The 19,013-nt window shown below is 47.4% G+C and overlaps 2 pseudogenes; one reads left to right on the top strand and one right to left on the bottom strand.

Annotated features, from left to right (window-relative positions):
• Positions 1–3,098: 3,098 nt before the first annotated feature.
• LOC103262149 lies at positions 3,099–3,834 on the top strand (annotated as a pseudogene).
• A 10,457-nt stretch (positions 3,835–14,291) lies between these two features.
• On the bottom strand, positions 14,292–15,257 carry LOC103262148 (annotated as a pseudogene).
• Between the last annotated feature and the right edge of the window lie 3,756 nt (positions 15,258–19,013).

The following is a 19,013-nucleotide window of genomic DNA, read 5'->3' as shown; positions in this document are numbered from 1 at the left end:
GGATTTTAGCATAAATGTCCTGCATCTCAGGAAACCTCTTGGTCCTGGACAAGCTGTTAATCAATGGGGTCTTCCTAGGGGCATACCAGAGGGTCCCCCAAGGGAGGCTGTGTTGGACAGGAGGGCCCCTCAGCATGCTGGGCCCCCTATCTCCTTTTGTCACCACCTTTGCCAAGTCCTGTGATCTGAGTCACCTTCTGGTCTGTCTCCAGTTCTGAATGCTCGCTGTGTGCCAGGTACTGACAACTAAAAACACACCTGTGTTTTGTTTTGTCCCCACAATGACCTGGGGGGTAGTACTACCTGTATCCCATTTTACAGATGAAAGCAGGAGGCTCAGATAGCACCTCTCCTGGTGAATACTTGCTAATCCCAGATCAGCGGAACACTTAGCTTCTCCCTGGGTCCCCTGGAGACCAGAGCTGTGGCTTCTCCAGGGTACTCTGGATGAGTGGCGGGCAGGGGAGCTCACTCTCTCACCTGGGAGGACTTGGCACCTATGATGGGTTTCCTGCCTGCAGGAACTGTCCTCTCTTTATGCTGCGCGGGGGGGTGGGCAGGACTGTCCCGATTTAGGACACCGGAGGCTGAGTGGAGCTCTTCACCCCTTGTCTCTGCCCACTTCGGTGTGCCCTGAGGGTACCTGGAGTATCTAGGTGCTGCCTGCGGCCTGGGCCTGGGGACGGCTCCACTGCACAAGCTGGCTCAGGGCATGTGGCCTGGGGACTGTTGTGGCAGAGCCTGGGTAGAGCTCTGTGGACCTGTGGATCTGTGATCTAGACCGGTACTAGTTAAGGATGCCGTTGTGGCGTGGATTGTCTCCTGAGGGGGCAAGCCAGGTGGTGGTCAGGAATACAGGTCTGGAGCCGGCTCTGTCTTTGCTGTGTGAGCGAGGGTGAATTATCCATTATCCATCCTCTCTGAGCCCCCATTTTCTCACTTGTAAAATTGAGATCATAATTTTCCTGCCATGGAGTGGAGAGGGTTGGGCTGAGACAATGTAGGCTGAGAGCTCGACTTGAAGCTTGTGCATGTTGGGTTGGTACATGTTGTACTTGAAGCCTTGTCTGAGGTCCATCTGTCCATGCTTCTCTGGACCTGATCTGGGGCTTCAGCATTGGGCCTGGTCAGCTCAGGTGGCTGCCCAGAAGTAACACGGCCCTCAAGACAGCTGTGAGTAGGACAGGAGGCTGGTGAAGGACACAGCTGCAAGCTGCAGGAGGGCCTTCCTGCAGGTGGAGTGTGTGTGTGTGTGTGTGTGTGTCTGTGTGTGTGTGTGTGTGTGTGTGTGTGTGTGTGTGTGTGATTCTTGGCCTGTGCAGGGAACTGGAAACCAGCAGGACAGTTGCTGGCTGGCCTGAGGTGTGGGCCTCTGCCCTGGAGGGAAAGCACTTCATAACCCCCTCTTCCAGGAGGCCCTCCTGGTCAGCTCTGCCCACCCACAGCATGGCAGCTGTTTTTCCTCAGCTGGCGTAGATGGGCAGGGACGCCTCCAGCTCCTGGAGCATCCAGGGTCTGTGTCACACAGCCCAATCCTGACCTCCAGTGGCCAGTTCTGAACATTGCTGTAGAAGAAAAGGGATCTTTCTAATAAGTGTGGGGTGGGGGTCTCCTCTAAACCCCTGCCCAGCTCCCAATGCGCCTTCCTAAAAATTAGATGGCCACAGCCAAGGGAGGCCCCAGTGCTGAAACTTCAGGCTTGGCGATGGGTCTGTTGTGGCTTGTTCAGCTCACACTTGTGAGTAGGTGTGGGGCCGATGGGCACTGTGTCCCTGAAGATATAGGGTGCTCATGTTGAAATGTAGTCCCTAGTGTGGCAGTTCTGAGAAGTGGGGCCTTTAAGAGGTGATTGGGTCATGAGGGGTCTGCCCTCATGAATGGACTAACCCATGGATGGATTAATGGGTTGGTTGATTATCAGGGGAGTGGGGCTGGTGGCTTTATAAAAAGAGGAAGAGATATCTGAGCCCTGTACCTTCTCCGGGCACTGTAGAGTGTTCCCACCAGAAGGCCTCAACAGCTGCGGCCCTTTAACCTTGGACTTCCCAGTGTTATAGGCTGAAAAGAGGTCATTTTGGTCATATTAGAGCAGTCCATTGAGAAAAGTCTTAAAAACATGTATTCTTTTGTAGCTGAGTTTGTCTAAACGTAAAAGCTGCTTAAATTAAAAAATGAACATTCTTCCTATTCGCCCCTTACCCCAGCACTGTCTTGCCTGACTGGCCAGTCTTACCTAATAGCCATTGCTGGTGCAAAAGAAGAAACAGCCAGCAAGCTAGACCACCTAATGATTAGGAGAGTAGTCCCAGGCCCACAGGAGTGTGTCTGAAGCCTGGCATGGGCACTGCCCACCTCTCCTCCATCTGTGAGTACAAGGACATCAGACTGTTACAGACCAGAATTCTGGGAATAGGCGATTGTTACAATTATGTTTTAAAACATTCTAATGCTATCATTTTAAATATTGTGACTTCCCCTTCCTTCCAAATGTTACAACTGTCTGCCTCTCCTCTAAAACAAACAAACAAACAAACAAACAAAAAACCGTAAAAGAACATGTTGTAAATTCCAAAATGTTATTGAAAATGTCAGCATAATCAGGAGATTTTGTGTCACGTCAGTGGTCATGTATCAAAAATTATTAATATAAATCTTGAGTCATGCAAAAACTATACGCAGACTTCAGATTTGAGATGAGTGAAGGGCTATTAATTTTGAGTATAAATACTGAAATGCATTTATGTTGCTTGGAGTGGGTTTTTGGGCAATGATGCCCAAACCTGGCTACAACCTGGCTGTAGAAATGTTTTTGTTTTTTTTTTTTTGAGTTGGAGTCTCACTCTGTCGCCCAGACTGGAGTGCAGTGGCACGCTCCTGGTCACCATAGCCTCGACCTACTGGACTCCAGCGATCTTTCCGCCTCAGCCTTCCAAGTAGCTGGAACTACAGGCGTACACTACCACGCCTGGCTAATTTTTTGATTTATTGTAGAGATGAGATCTCGCTGCCCAGGCGGGTCTCAAACCCGTGGGCTCAGGCAATCCACTCACCTCATCCTCCCAAAGGCGCAGGATTACAGGCTGAGCCACTGAGCCCGGCTTGCCTCTTTTCTTAAAGACTTCGACCATGAAGTGGAAATACGGACCAAGCAAATTGAGTCAGACAGACAGAACCTGCTCAAGGAGGTGGATAACCTCTACAACATCGAGATCCTGCGACTTCCTAAGGCTCTGCATGAGATGAACTGGCTCGACTACTTCACCCTTGGAGGAAACAAGCAGGCCCTCGAAGAGGCAGCAACCGCTGACCTGGATATCACCGAAATAAATAAACTAACAGCAGAAGCTATTCAGACACCTTTGAAATCCGCTAAAACATGAAAAGTAATAGAAGTGGATGAAATGATAGTGGAAGAGGAAAAGGAAGAAGAAAATAACAATAAGAATCTTTGCACTGCAAGAGTCAAAAGGTGTCCTCCAAGTAGATCAAGCTGAAGTAACATGGTTACCTAAGCTGTGGGCCGAGGTAACACGGGTGAAACCAACTCCAGGCCTGACACCCAGATTTGTCTCCAGGATCTTCAAGATCCGGGGCCTGCGTACTCCAGCTGTAGGGGAGCGGATTTACAGCATCTCAGGGAATGGCAGCCCTCTTGCTGACAGCAAAGAGGTCTTTATCACTGTGCCAGTGGGCGGTGGAGAGAGCAGGCGATTATTGGCCAGTGACTTGCAGAGGCTTAATATTATACAACTGGATCCAGAGGCCTTGGGAAACATTAAGAAGCTCTCCAGCCATCTTGCTCAAGTCTGCAACAACATACGGACCCCCAAATGAGAAGGCAACGTTGATGGGATAGACTTTGAATGGGCACTTCTGGGACCCTGAAGAGACATCTTCCCTTCAGGCTTAGTGTTTTGTTTGAATATGAATTTCAAGAGTAGGAGGCTGTGTTCCTCCTGGGGAATTCAAGAGCAGGGAGGCACACTGTTCCTATACCATTTAGGTAAAGCTTTACTGTTCAACTTCCCAACCCAGGTGACCCCAGCCACTGCCTGCTGTGTTCATGCAGTGGAAACTTCCTGTCATTCTACCAGCTGAATTCTGCTCTCCGAGCTGCTGCCTGCCTCCTGTAACTCGGCATCCACTTTGTCCTGCCCTACCTGCACCCGAGATGGGAAGAACACCCCCATTCTCAGGAAGATTGCCTACCCTCCATCCTCAGACAACTCTCTCTATCTGGCGTTTCCACTCTGTATGCTTAAGGCTGGGAGGTTTCGGGTCAGAAATGAGAGCTCTGGGTCCAGAGAGAACAGGTCTAGAAAGTGGGGGGACGGTACACATCAGCTGAGCATGCACATCTCCTCTCCCACGCCCACCACTCCTCCCACTCCTCCTTCCATGGAGGCTGCTGAGTGGAACTTTGGAATCTCACCTGTGGTGCCAGTCGTTCTTTTGAGGCTGACTGTGGAACAGCATTGTACATTTATCCCTGAAGATCAGAAATTAGTTTGGAGAAAGCTTCCATGTCTTACTCCTCTACCTCCCTAGTTAGTGGGAATTTGGATGAGGACATTGTAGAGCTTAGATTCTAGGGTTTTTATGTGGCTGCAATACCTGTCTCTAAGCTATCCATGGTCCAGTGATCCCTGCCAAGTCTATAGACTCTTCTCTCTTATGAGGTTCATGGCAGGGGGTAGGGGTGTGCCTTGTCTGGTGGCCTTGTTTTCTGTGTTTAGCTTGTGCCCTGGCCATGGACTCATTACGTGGAGTCAGCAGTGAGATCCTCATGTTCCAGCCAGCCTCTGCTCCACAGATTTATGGGCTATGTTTCAAGAATTGGGGAACCAGAGTCCTCGCCCCAGGCTTGTTGCATTAGGTATTATTTTTAGTAATTCAATCCTGTTCAAGTTGAATTCTTTTAAGTTGTTTTATTCTCCTTTCCCTACTTTTTGTACATATTTTTATTCTGAGTGATAATATCTTGGTATCTCTAAGCTGACTTGTTTGAATCAGAACTACTGAAAAATACCTGCTTTCAATAAATTCTCGTTTTGTTTAGTAAAATAAATAAATAATAAGTAAAAAATAAAAAAATAGAAAAAAAAAAAGAAATTAAACACTCCTTTTTCTTCCAGTCTCTGCCTTTTGTATTTAAATGACTAAAGAGGATAGCAGCCAATTTGTTAGACTGGGCCAGAACACCAGCCCCCAGAACTGTAAGAAATAAATTTTGTTAATTTAATTAATTTTTAATTTTTTTGAGTTGGAATCTTACTCTGTTGCCCAGGCTGGAGGTCAGTGGCACACTCATGGCCACGCCAGAGTTGACCTGCTGGGCTTCAGCTGTCCTTCTGCCTCAGCCTTCCAAGGAGACGGTGCTACCACGCCTGACTAATTTTTAGAAAAACTTTTTTATTGTAGAGATGAGATCTCGTCAAGTTGTCTGGGCCAGTCTCAAACCCATGGGCTCAGGCAATCCACTTGCCTTGGCCTCCCAAAGTGCTGGGATTAGACTGAGCCATCGAGCCTGGCCAATTTTTAATTTTTTTTTTTAGACCGAACTGCAGTGGTACAATCATGGTTTATGGGAGCCTCGATCTCTGGACTCAGGTGATCCTTCCACCTCAGCCTCCCTAGCAGCCGGGACTACAGGAGCATGCCACCATACCTAGCTAATTTTTTGCAAAGACAAGATCTCACTATATTGCCCAGGCTGGTCTCAAACCCCTGGGCTCAAGCAATCCTCCTGCCTCAGCCTCCTAGAGTGCTGGAATTGCAGGTGTGAGTCACTGTCCTCCAGCCTCAGCCTCCCAGAATTCTGGATTGCAGGTGTGAGCCATTGTGTTAAACCTTGTTTCCTTTAAATTACCCAGTTTCAGATTCTGTGATAAGCAACAGAAAGTGGACTGAGACAAGAGATAAGTCACTTCCTGTCCCCAAGGTGTTCCCTTGGGGTTAGAGACCCAAACACATAACTGTGACCTTTGCTATGGCCTCCACCTTGATGAAGTCAGGGCAGACTTCCTGGAGGGACAGCAACTTGAGGTGAGTAGGGGCCACTTGGGGAGGGTGGAGAGCACACCATGGGCATTTCAAGATAGCTGGAGTTAAGGAATGTGAGGTCACAGGGCAGGAGGGCCTGTCTTTCAATCACCAAAAACAGGGACAGGAGATTCTACCTGCAGGCAGTGGAGGCCACAGAGTTTTAGGCAGAGGAGTGACATGACCACCCTTGTGTGTCTAAGCAATCATTCTGGCCTCTGGCTGGAAGGACTGAGGCCGAACAGGCGACCAGCAGGAACTGCAACCACTGAGACTCCAGCCTGTCTTGAGAGGGCACTGGTAGACAGAGCCTGGGGACAGGTTGATGTGGTGGGACCATGACTTGGAAAGGATTATGGATGCTAATATACCTGAGGACAGAGATGATGAGATGCCTGGGATAATGTTGGAATTCACAGGGTGGAGCTCCTTGTCTGCAAATTGCCAGCTGTGTGAACTTGGTCAAGCCACTTCTCCTCTTTGAGCCTCAATTTCACATCTCTGCAATGGGAAGAACAATATCATGCTTTTGTCAGGGTGAAATGAGATACCGGTGGGTCAGCGTGCACTGGAATCTGGAAAACAGTAACCACCCACATATTCACCCATCCATCCATCACCACCTAGCCATCCGTCCACCCACCCACCCACCTATCCACCCATAGATCCATCACCATCCACCCATCCACTCATTCACCCACCCACCCACTTATCCATCTGTCCTTCACCACAAAGCCATCTGCTCATCCATCCACCCACCCATCTGCTCATTAACTTAGGTTGCCTCACCCTTGCCTCTGTGAGCCCTGGCTCCATTTCTGATACCACCTCCTGGCCCCAGGGATCCCAAGATGTCACTCCAATTCTGGGCAGAGGAGCCCAGGGAGCCCTCGACTGGTGCCACCTGCTCAGGTGTGCTCCCCTGCCAGTGAGGCTTGATGAAAGTGGAGGTTGCCACTTGGGAATGTTTGCTGTGGACTGAGGCTGAAGGAAAGGTGACACTTTCTTTTCTGGACACACCGAGTCAGGCCGTGTGGGCATTTAAGGAGAGCATCCTCTTTGTCACTGGGTGAGGACCAGAGTTGCAGGAATGGAGCTTGCTCTGGCATAGGTGGGTGGGCTCTCCTGGGGGAGGGTGAGCAATGTGGAGAAAGAGGGTGATGGGCATGCCCAGTCCTTTTCAGGGAGCTTCCCATCATGGCAGAAGAGAGGGAGCCAGCATGTCATGTGGCGAGAATGGAGCAAGAGCGAGAGGGAGATGCCAGGCTCTTTGAAACAACCAGCTCTTGTATGAACTCACTCGCTAGGAAGGCACTCTGCTACTCATGAGGGACTCACTTCCATGACCCATGATTCAAACAATTCCCACTAGGCCCATCTCCAACACTGGGCATCTCATTTTAACTTGAGGTCTGTGGGAGCAAACATATGCAAGCAGGTATTTTTTAAGAACTCCCAGGTGTCCGGAAATCAGGGTGGAACCCACAGGTTTCCATGGTGTCTCAGATGTGGCTGGAGACCTGCGTTTCCTTCACCACGGAGCCTCCCTCTCAAGACTTTCAGCTCTTTGAGTCAGTTACTCCTTCAAGAATCTTATGAAAGCTTGGGACCCTCTCCTCAAATGAAGGCAAAATCCACATCCAGTTTTAGGGGATTCTGGATTGCTGAAGCCTCTCTAGCCCCTATCCCAGATCTCCTTTGCAATTTCATACTAGATCAAATTGTTAACATACGGCAACTGCAATTGCTCTATTTGTTTCACTGCTCTCACATTTCCACTTTTTATTTTTATTTTATTTTATTTTTTGAGTTGGAGTCTCACTCTGTCTCCCAGACCGGAGTGCAGTGGCAAGCTCCCGGTCACCGCAGCCTCCACCTGCTGGGCTCCGGCCATCCTCCCGCCTCAGCCTTCCAAGTAGCTGGAACTACAGGCGCGCGCTACCACGCCCAGCTAATTTTTTTTTTGGATTTATTGTAGAGATGAGGTCTTGCCAAGTTGCCCAGGCGGGTCTCGAACCCGCGGGCTCAGGCAATCCACTTACCTCAGGCTCCCAAGGCGCGGGATTACAGGCTGAGCCACTGAGGCCCGGCACATTTCCACTTTTAAAAAGTTAATTATAATCTATGTTTGGGAGACTTGTGAGACTATGTTAAACCCTGAGACCACAGTTCGCTTGCAGTCAGGACCACACATTCTGGGACCAGGCTGCTGGGCCCAAATCCTGGCTCCCCACATGCCCTGGCAAATCAGTTCCCCTCTCTGTGCTCAGTTTCCTCATCTGTGAAGTGAGGTGATGCTACTACCAGCCCTCAGGGCATGGTGAGAATTGATGTGCTCTCCATGGGAGGAGCTGAGTGCTGTGTTTATCACCACCATTCATCTTTGTCTTGTCCAGAGTCCTGAGCTCCACAGAGGTGGCTGCAGAGGGACAGCGGCATGAAGTGGGTGGCCGGGGTCAGCTGTGCTTCGTCTCTGCAGAGCAGCACCTCACTTCGTCTGGGATGAGACTCTTCCCAAATCCCGGCCACTTCTTGTGGCTCCCTACACCCGGCCTCAGTGGTAGGCGGCAGCAGGCCCTTTTCCTGCTACCAGGCTGCCTTGGCCGCAGCTTGTTCCAGCTGTCGCCTGGACAGGCTTAGGAGGCTCAATGGTGGGCCTTGAGGGTCCTGTCCACATGGCCACAGGGGAGGTGGGCAGCTCTCAAAGACTCCACACCTGGGTTCAGGGACTGTCTTCTCCCAGCCCTCAGGATGACTTTTGGGGGTGAAATTACCAACAGTCTCGCAGGAGTAGCACAAGCAGCAGCTAGACTGGGGATCAGACGCCTCCTGACTCGGGGTTGTGCTTGATCTCTTCTCCTATGTCAGGCCTCTCCTCTCTGAACCTCAGTTTCCTCTTCTTGGTGTCCCGATTGCTGTCACTTTCAGTCCTAACAAGGACTTACTCTTTGATGTTTGTGGTCAAGTTCCTGGGAAACAGGTTCTGAGGTGGAACTCTGAGTGCAGGAAGGTAATGGGAGCCTCTTGGGACCAGCCTGTGATGGGGCATTCCAAACCCACTACATGAATCCTTTTTTCTTTCAACAATGCACTGAGCGATAATTGACATATAATGAATGGCACATGGTACACGTTTCAGGTGGGTAGTTAATAAGATTTGCAGACACCTGTACACATTTGTGAGCCCACCACCATCGCAGTCAAGGTGGTGAACACCCCACCACCTCCAGGGCTTCCAGTAACTTTGTCATCCCTCTCTCTCCCCTCCTCATCTCCAGGCAGCCACTGATCGCTTCGTCATTTCAGAATTAGCTTGCATTTCTTGATTTTTATATAAATGAAATCATTCCATCTGTACTCTTTCTTTGTCTGACTTATTTCACTCAGCGTAACTCACATCGCAGCTCATTCCTTTGTGAACAAAAGCTCTCGGAGAAGGAATTTGGAGGAAAGAGACTTTATTCCAGTGAACACTTTGCACCCCAGGGAAAGGGAGCCTCAGGTGTAAAACAGGCGCTTCCAGAGAACAAGGGAAGGCCTCAGACTTTACAGCAAAATGCACCCCCTCCCCAGATTTCCAGTCAGTTCTGTATGCAAATGAAGGGTTGAAACAGTTTTGATTGATCGATGCAGTTAAGCACTTATTGCTTGGGAGGCTCAGAAAGTTCCACACTCCCGGCCACCACAGCCTCGACCTGCTGGGCTCCGGCGATCCTTCCGTCTCAGCCTTCCAAGTAGCTGGAACTACAGGTGCACGCCACCATGCCCGGCTAGTTTTTGATTTATTGTAGAGACAAGGTCTCACCAAGTTTCCCAGGCGGGTCTCGAACCCATGGGCTCAGGCAATCCACTCACCTCGGCCTCCCAAAGTGCTGGGATTACAGGCTGAGTCACCGAACCCGGCTGGACTAGACTTTAATTTTAGGCCAGTTGGCCACTCGGGATTCATCTGAAAGGACTGGCCCTTCCAGGTTCACATTTGTTCACATGGTTACATTGCTGCACAATATTCCACTGTTTGAATATACACTGCACGCGCCTGTTTCCTTATCCATTCACTTGGTGATGATGTTTGTGTATAATTGTTTGTGTGGACATCTATCCCTTTTTCCTTTGTGCAAATTCCTTGAGTGGAATGACAGACATGTCATACATTTTAGCATTTGGAGGAACCGTCAGGCTGTTTTTGAAGTGGCTACACTGTTTTACATTCCCACCGTCATTGTGGGACGTTCCAGTAGCATGACATCCTCATCAATACCTGGTGTGGTTGTCTTTTTTGTTTGAGACATTCTAATAAGTGTTAGGGTATCTCTTTATGATTTCAAGTTGCATTTCACTAGCCACTAGCTACGCTGAACATTTTTTTCACATTATCTGCTGTTCACTTGTTTTCTTTAGTGAAGTATCTTCTCATATCATTTCTCTATTTAAAAAATTAGATTGGTTGTTCTGTGAGGAAGAAACTCAAACTGGATTTTCTCTGCTTTCACACCACAACAACCAACATAGAAGACTTCTGTGACCAAATGTGTCAGGGTTTTTCCCCCACACCCCAAGCAAGCAGTTCTGCAGTAGACACCAGCTAGGTGTCCTCCAATTCAATTCCGACACCATCTATCTAGAGATGACATCAGATCAGTCCCACAAGACTGCTTCCCACTTCTGATGCCAATTGCAAGCCCCAGGTTGTTTACCTATGCTTCTGGCTGACTGACTATAAGTTGGGGTTCCCATAACCCCCTCCTTGCTTTTGGTTAATTTGCAGGAGTGGCTCACAGAACTCTGGGGAACATTTATTCATATCTATCAGTTATTATAAAGGGTATTACAAAAGATATAGATGAAGAGATAAATAGGGCAAGGTATGTGGCATGAAGTTTACTAATTCAAACTTAAAGCTACTGGGACCAGGTGCGGTGGCTCTAACCTATAATTCCAGCACTTTGGGAAGGCAAGGCGGGAGGATTACTTGAGTCTAGGAGTCCAAGACCAGCCTAGGCAACATAGTGAGACCTCATCTCTACAAAAAATTTTCAAAATTAGCCACGTGGTGACACTTGCCTGTAGTGCTAGCTACTCAGGAGGCTGAGAGGGACTGGTCACTTGAGCCCAGGAGGTCAAGGCTGTGGTGAGTTGTGATTGTGCCACAGAGTGAGACTGACACACACACACACACACACACACACACACACACACACACACACACACACACACACACATACACACACCACTTAGAAGATTCCAAGAGTTTTAGGAACTGTGTCAGGAAAACACACAGCTGAAATAAATACTCTGAAGACCAAAATACATATTTCTTATTTTAAAAAAAGCTATTGGAACTTTAAGTTATCATAAGCCTGGAGAGGAATGTGGTTATGTGGCCCGAATCACACAGTGTGCAGCTGCAATTTCTGTTTTTTTTTTTCAGTAAATGATTAGGAGGACCAAATGGCACCAGAGACAAGATCCCCTCAGATCACTGTACTTCCTCACAGAGTAATAAAGGAATCTTCCCTGGAATGTAGCGATCTGCAACCAATCAAAGAACTATACCATGTGCACCAGTTGTGTATGAAATTGTGTGGGCCTGCTAAAACTCCTCCGTCTGCCTATATAAGTGAAACTTTAGATTCCCCACTTTGGAATGATGACCCCATTTGTCTGGAGTCATTGTCTCTTAGTGGCCATCCACAAGCTTTGCAAAATAATAATCTCTATACTTGATTATATTTTCTGAATCTGCTCACTTAAGTTGACAGTGGGAAGGGTGTAGGGCCTCCTCTAGGAGCCTCCAGTGCTTGGCTATCTCTTTTTCTATGGATGCTTTGTTGGTGAAGCCATTGGCCATCGGTGAGTAGTTTACCCTTCAGCCCTCTCCCTGCCTGGAGGTCCATCCTTCTAATCCTGCCTTGGTCTTTCCTGGTAGCAGCCCCATCCTGAAGGCACCCAGGAGGTGCCAGCTACCAGTCAGTCATGAGCATACACAAGACATCACTTAGGAGATTGCCAGGGCTTTAGGAGTTGTGTGCCAGGAAATGGGGGTGGTGCTCAAATATGTGTTCCACAACATCAAGTTATTTTCTTATTATTGGATTTTTGAGAGTTCTTGATATATTCTGAATACATGACCTTTATCAGATATGTGATTTACAAACATTTTCTCCAAGTCTTGTGTTTGTATTTCATTTTCCGAACAGGATTTCTTGATTTTGATGAAGTACAACTTATTTATTCTTTGGGTTATGCTTTTGGTATCCTGTCTAATAATTCATTGCCTCCAAGTTCACACAGGTTTTCTCCTGTGTTCTCTTCTAGACTTTTTTGATTTCAGGTTTCACACTTAGGTCTACGAGGCATATTGACTTGATTTTTGTAAATAATACAAGGTACGGACTAAAGTTCAATTTTTTGCATATGGGTGTCCATTGTTTTATCACAATTTATTGGAAACAAAAAGAGTCTTTGTCCACTGAGTTGCCTTTGCACTGTACTGGGACAGAAGTTCAGACACTTGTTACCCAAGGCCAAACTTGAGAGCCAAGAGATGGTGGAAGGAAAGTGGCTTCATTCCAAAAGCTGGCAGATGGGGAAATGGCCAGGTTCCTGCCTCAAATATATCATTTAGACTTCTGGGCTGAGTGTAGGGGTTTAAACATGGGAAACTGGGTATGGGGAGCAAGTGGGAGTGATGGTGAACGCTGGTCTACGTGACTTTTCCTGGTGGCCATCTCGAATTATTGCCCTCTCTGGTGTACAGGCTGCACTGTCTTGGACCTGTAGATCCAGCAGAGCCTTGAGGTCATCTCCCCGTGGGGGAGAATCCTGCTGCCATCAGGCTTACTTCAAGATTAGCCTCTGGACCTTTGAAGCAAGCATGAACATGATGCGAGGAAGAGTCTTGTGAGAAAAGGAAGCAAAGGGAGAAAGAGAGGAGAAAAAAAGTTCAAAAGACATTTTGTAAAATGATCATTTATTAAGCTGCTAGTTAGCTGCAAGTATATTGCTCTTTGAACTTAAAAAATTTTCTTAAATTTAATTTATTTTTTTTTTGAATTAGAGTCTCACCCTGTTGCCCAGGCTGGAGTACAGTAGTGTGATCACAACTCACCACAACCTTGATTTCTTGGGTTCAGGCGATCTTCCCACCTCAGCCTCCTGAGTAGCTGGGACTACAGGCATGCACCACCATGCTCAGCTAATTTTTTTATTTTTATTTTTTGTAGAGATGAGGTCCTGCTATGTGTCCTAGGCTGGTCTTGAACTCTTGGGCTCAAGCAATCCTCCTGCCCAGACCTCCTAAAATTCAAAAGATTTTTTGAAATGAGGGACTTTGGTTACAGCACCTTTTTTGAAAATCAGTTGACCATATTTGTGTGTTTATTTCTGGTCTCTCTAATCTATTCTATTGATCTATTTGTCTATCTTGATATAAATACCACATTGTCAACAGGGCTCGGTGGCCCATGCCTGTCATCCTAGCACTTTGGGAGGTGGAGGCGAGAGGATTCTCTGAGCCCAGGGGTTCAAGACCAGCTTGGGTAACTTGGCGAGACTTTGTCTCTACAATAAATTAGAAAACTAGCTGGGCGTGGTGGTGCATGTCTATAGTTCCAGTTACTCGGTAGGCTGAGGCAGAAGGATTGCCTGAGCCCTGCAGGTCGAGGCTGTGGTAGTTGTGAGTATGCCACTGCACTCCAACCTGGGTGACAAAGTGAGACACCAACTCAAAAACAAACAAAAAAATCTCACATTGTCTTGATGACTATAGCTTTATAATAAGTTTGAAAGTCAGGAAGTACAAGTCCTCCAACTTGGTTTTTTGTTTTTCAAAGTTGTTTAACTTATTCCAGATTCTTTGTATTTCCATATACATATTTGAATCAGTTTGTCAATTTCTACAAAAATAGCCTCTTGCAATTTTAGTTTCATTAAATCTCTAGTTTGGGCAGAATTGATATACTGAGTCTTCAGATCCATAAACACAGCAGATCTCTTCTTCTATTTACATCTTGTTTAATTTCTCTCAGCAGTGTTTTTTCCTGAGTACAGGGAACTTTATTGATGGTACATGATGAAGTAGGGCTTCCTAGGTCCTCCCCCACCATTCTTTAGGGGGTCTGACATGGACACTATGAGGAGGGGAGATTCTCAGTGTGGTCAGGGGCTGTGTGTGGTAGGCACTGTCCCGCAGCTGGGGGCTTCTCTCTTTCTCTTGTGCTCTTACTGGGGCTGGTGTTCAGGGGCTGTTAGTCCATGGAGGCCATGTGAACCATAAAGTCCACCACTCTGTTGCTGTAGCCAAATTCATTGCCCTGCCAAGAGATGAGCTCAACAAAGTGGTTCTTGAAGGCAGTGCCAGCCCCAGTATCAAGGGTGGAAGAGTGGGTGTCACTTTTAAAGTCGGAGGACACAGCCTGGTGCTCGGTGTTGTCCAGGATGTCCGTAGAGGCTCTGAGATGCCTACTTTACCACCATCTTGATGTCAGGTTTCTCCAGGAGGTAGGTCAGGTCACACTGGTGGTAGGGACATGGAAGGCCATGCCCAAGAGCTTCCTGTTCAGCTTAGGGATGACCTTGCCTATGGTCTTGGCAGTGCAGGTGGAAGCAGGAATGATGTGCTGAAGGGTCCTGTGGCTGCCACACCATCGTTTCCCAGAGGGACCAGCCATGGTCTTCTGGGTGGCAGTGATAATGTGGAAAGTGGTCACGAGTCCCTACATGATGCCAAAGTTGTCATGAATGACCTTGGCTAGTGGGACTAAGCAGCAGGTGGTGCAGGAGGCGTTGCTGACAGTCGTGAGGTTGCTCTGGGACTTCTAGTGGTTCACACTCATCACAAACATGGGGGCATCAGTGGAGGGGGCAGAGATGACGATCCTTTTGGTTTCCTTCTGTAAGTGAGCCCCAGCCTTCTTCAAGGTGAAGAAGAAGACACCAGTGGACTCTACCACATAATCAGCCCTTCATTTGATTTTGATGGGTTCTTAATCCTGGAAGGTGGTGATGGGATTTCCCTTGATGACAAGCTTCCTGTTCTCAGCCTTGATGGTGTCGTGGAATTTTCTGTGAGTGAAGTTGTACTGGCACATGTAGACCATGTAGTTGAGGTCAATGAAGGGGTTGTTGATGGCAACAATATCCACTTTGCCAATGTTAAAAAACAGCCCTAATGACCAGGCATCCAAATTCACTCTGGCCTTCACCTGCACCATGGTATCTCAGAGACACAGCTGGTGCTGCATGAGAGATGTGACTGACTGTGTGTCAAATGGGAGGAGCCAGTTTTATAGTTTTTAATGTATAGATTCTGCCTATCTTTTGGTAGTCGTATTGCTAGGTATTTCATATTTTGATGCTATTGTAAATAGCATTGCTTTAAAAACTTTTTTTGATAATTTCTTGCTAGGAAATAGAAATCACATACATTTTTGTATCCTACAACTTTGCTAATGTTGATTATCAGTTCTAGTAGCTTTTTTTTGGATAGATTTCATGTGACTCTTTACACAGATGATCATGTCTATGAATAAGACAGATTTGCTTCTTTCTTTGCAATATGGACACATTTATTTCTTTTGCTGGTCTTATGGGTTTGTTTAGAACCTCCAATACCATGCTGAGTGGAAGTAGTGAGTGGACCGCCTTGCCTCAGTCCTGATCCTAGGGGAAGGCATCCCTATTACCATGGACACAGTTTAGTTTTTTTTAGCCTTTTTTTTTTAAAAGAAGAGTTTATTGAAAGGACAGAAAAGCTCCCACAGTGGGAGGGGACCTGAGGGAGTTGCCAGCTTTAGCTTTTCATGTCAGGCTCCTGAGTTTCCCTGTTCCTAGTTTGCCGAGAGTCTTTATCAGGAATGGATGTTAGATTTTTGTCAGATGCTTTTTCTACATTTGTTATGATAATCATGTGTTTTTCTTTTTTAGTTTGTTAACATAATCAATTGCATTGATTTTAAAATGTTAAACTAATTCTGCATTCTGAAATAAACCCCATTTCGCCAGGATATATTTTGTGTATATTTTATATATTGTTGGAGTTTGATTTACTACAATTTTGTTGCACATTTTTGTATCTGTGTTCCTGATAGATGTTGGTTTTTACTTTTTTTCTTGCAATTTTTTTGATATCAGAGTAATGTTGGCCTCAGAGAATGAGTCAGAAGGTGCTCCCCCTCCCGTTTTCTGGACGCGTTCTGTGAATTTGACATTACTTCTTCTTTCCATGTGTTGTATTTTTCTCTGGTAAAGCCCCAGCTTGCCCCATCACAGCTCCTGGCGCACTGGCCATGGCTGCCCCACTGTCCCTGGGAGCATTCTACCTGGTGCCCTGGTTCTGTCCTCAGCACTGTCCTCAGTGCCTTGCTGGTGGCATGTGGGACCAGAAGCTCGATGCAGGAAGGGAGTAGGTGGGGGCCAGTCGAAGGCAAAGGTGGGATGGGGCTTGGTGGGGAGTGCCTGCCCTTGGGAGGTAGGACGGCTGCCTTAGGCCTCACACCTCTTGTCCCGCCTTAGGTGCCGCTCTGGCTATGGACTTGCTCCCGGCTCCAGCTTGGCAACCCTACCCTCTCCAACCCCGTGGCCTCCTGGTTGCCCCTTAGCTCCTGGGTTGCTCCAGTGCCAGCTTGGCCCAGACCTCACTAGCCTGGACCGTCTCACATGTAAGATGGTGGAGGAAGTTCAGAGGGCCCATTGGGAAGAAACTTACCAGGTCTCAAGTGCCTCAGACTAACCTAGGCCTCTGATGTGATGGGTTGACAGAGGGAGGAAGACATGTCCCACGATCCCATGCTGCTTCCTGTTGCTGCCTCAGTTCCTTGACTCTGGGCGTTGTTTTAAGTGGAGGTGTTTGTCGGGTGGTTGCAGTTATTTTCACATTCTGGATCCTACTGTTTTCGCACGAGCTTCTCAACTATGTCTTCCTCCCTCAGACACCATCCCTGCCTGAGTGCACTCTGCTGTGAATGTGTGTAAACACGTGTGCATGGGGGTGTTCACATGCACAGATGTGTGGCGTGTGGGGGTTCTCCCTGCCTCCCATCCCTCATCTCTTCCTGAAGGTTCTTCTCTGCTTGCCAGCCAGAATGATCTTTCTAAAATCCGGTAGAATCATGTCATCCTTCCCCTAAAGTCTTTACATCCTACCTATTTCCATCCTTGAGGGTGAGATGTTATGCCATGCCTGAGCCTTGTTTCAAGCCCATCCTGTGAATGTGTGTGAGGGTTGTGTGCACAGACAAAGCCAGAGTGGCCCAGCTTGGCCTTTGCTGGGGTGAGTGGGTTGCGTGGCCGTCCTTATAGTCTTCTCTCTGTTTTCGTGTGTATTTGAAAGTCAGGACAAATTGTGAAAACTTTGAAATGTAAAAAACATTTATTGGGTATCCTAATGGCACCCTCTCCTAGATTTTCTGTCTTTCATTATCTTTGAACTATTTTATCTCTGTAGTTAAGGAAAACTGATAGTAATGTCAACAATTCTTGTTTGGAGAATTGCAAAGAATTTTGTTCAGAGAAATTCAGTTGGTGATTGCCCTGTGGATAATGAGTTTTGTATCTCTTTACAAATTCATTTTAGCACCCTTCGTTGCCTATGGATGGGCTAGTGGTTTGGACTCTTCTTTGAACCAGGTCCTAACATTTGCTTGGTATCTTCACTAACTAATGAATGCTGTTGATCAAGCTGTGTCTCCCAAAATGTATGTTGACATTCTAATCTCCAGTACCTGTGCATGTGATCTTGTTTGGAATTAGGGTCTTTTCAGGTATAATTAGTTGATTTGGGGCCCTGGTGGATTGGAGTGTCCTTAAAGAAAAGGGAAAATTTGGACACAGACACAGAAGACAGAAATGATAGTAGCTAGAGTGATGTGTCCACAAGGCAAGGAACACCACGGGTCTCCAGTAACCGCCAGAGGCTGGAAAAGGCAAGGAAGTCTCATCTTTTAGGGTCTTTGGTGGGAATGTGGCTCTGCCAACACCCGACTCTGGACTTCCATCCTCCAGAACTGTGAAAGAACACATCTCTGTGGTTCTAAGTCGCTCAGTTTGTGGTCCTGTGTTATGGCAGCCCTGGGAGACCAGTGCAGTGAGTGTGGGATGGCCTGCTCTAAACTGAGGAAATGGCAGGGACAGAGGCTCTGGAATGAGGTGCAGAGGGGCCTGGGCCTGGTGGGAGGTGCTGGGCCACAGTGAACAGTTTGGACTGTTTTCCTAGAGGTAGTGGGGGGTTTTTGAAAAACAAAAACAAAAACAAAACAAAACATTTAAAAACTTCTCATTCTCTCTCTCTCTCTATATATATATACACACATACATATGTATGTGTGTGTGTGTGTGTGTGTGTGTGTGTGTGTGTGTGTATACATTTTTTTTTTTTTTTTTAGTCAGAGTCTCATTCTGTTGCCCAGGCTGAAGTACAATGGCATGATCATAGCTCACGGCAGCCTCAAGCTCGTGGGCTCAGATGATCCTCCTGCCTTGGCCTCCCAAAGTACTGGGATTACAGGTGTGAGCCACTGCACCTGGCCTCTAGAACATGTTAAAGGTTGCATTTTTGAAGGCAAAGTTATGACCTTTGTGTCAGAGATTTACTTAACCTGTGTTACTTTTAACCCCTGGGTTGAGAACAGGGTGAGCATGACCTTGCAGCACGCTCACTTCTGGGGAAGCCCGTGGGGTGTGCTCAGGGGGAGGACAAGGGGTTATGTGGAAGTCTGTTGGGCATTGAAGGTGGAACTTTGGTGCACTTGTTCTGGACCATTGGCATTCTATTGTTCAGCTCACAAGGACAGTGGAGGTGGCCGCTGGCAGTCCCTGGCTCCAGATGTATGCATGTGTTTTTACCCACATATGTGAGTAGAATATTGACACAGTGTCAGCACATTGTAGGGGTGAATGTACTGCCGTGTAGCTGCACTGCAGTGTTCCCCTAGGAAGCAGGCCTCAGGGTGGACAGCGTAGGCCATTTGGTC

Source organism: Carlito syrichta, unplaced genomic scaffold, assembly GCF_000164805.1.
Source record: "Carlito syrichta isolate Samal-C Ts95f unplaced genomic scaffold, Tarsius_syrichta-2.0.1 Scaffold304348, whole genome shotgun sequence".
Taxonomy (NCBI): Eukaryota; Metazoa; Chordata; class Mammalia; order Primates; family Tarsiidae; genus Carlito; species Carlito syrichta.
The sequence above is the reverse complement of the archived record's forward strand: the minus strand, read 5'-3'. Positions and strand labels throughout refer to the sequence as shown.